Here is a 1,008-nt window from a genome sequence, read left to right as displayed (position 1 = left end):
AAAGGTGGGGAGGGGTGAGGAAGGATTCTTCAATTGGAAATCGAACTCATTCTGTGATTAATAGGGAAAGATGCCAGGATTAATTTGCTTATTCGTTTGATGGTTTGTTTGTTTTTGGCTACCTACTGCGTTCTGAAAACACGGATCGTAATGCATTGTACGAGAAGCCGTGTTAAATCTTTTCCTGTCTTTCGAATGTCCGTATTACATTCTAATTCATCTTCTTAGTGCCTGGCTAATTACACTCAAAATGTGAGACACGTGATCACAATGACAGGCTCCAGAAATATAAAAAGCAAGTACAAGTACCGTCGTTTTGTGAAACAAAATAATACCACAAAGAACCAGGATGTTCCCAAGCCAGCATGGAAAGCAAAGAGCCGCGGTATCTCTGATGTAAACTTCAGAGAGAGAGGACGCATACCAATAGCCCAGAAAGTTAATCAGGATAATTTGTTTTTGGAAACACACTCACATAATTGACAACTAACTGAGAAATCCATGTCTATTTGTTTGAGTAAAGAGAAGCACATCGACATAATAATGGTCACTTACGGCTGGGGAAAAGTAAGACAGACAGACAGAAACAACAGAGAGAAAGTAAAGAAATAAGACCTGCTAGTGGTGCCCTCCAACCACCCACACGCAAGCCTTGTGATGGCTTCAAAGAAGAAAAAGAACACAATTAGCTGTCTGTGTATGACACAGCGGCTAAAAACATCTCGTTGTGGTCTGTGGATCCTTACGTTACCTTTCATAAAAGTGTAGGCTGTTCAGATATTATCATTAAAAGAAACTGCGGCGTCTCAAGACACAGCCCCGCCCACATAACCGTGATTGGCGCGTTATATTTACCAGCGAAAAGTAAACAAAGCAACGTGCGCTATTGTTGGTATACAATGGATTCTTAATGGGTCGACTGATGGACAACTGCAAGACGGTAAGCGAGGATGGTACTTCGGTCTTCGTTCCTACAAGCCCTTGCGTTAGTGTGTGCGTGTGTGTGTG

Source organism: Aplysia californica, unplaced genomic scaffold, assembly GCF_000002075.1.
Source record: "Aplysia californica isolate F4 #8 unplaced genomic scaffold, AplCal3.0 scaffold00058, whole genome shotgun sequence".
Lineage (NCBI taxonomy): Eukaryota > Metazoa > Mollusca > Gastropoda > Aplysiida > Aplysiidae > Aplysia > Aplysia californica.
Note: the sequence above shows the minus strand (reverse complement) of the source record.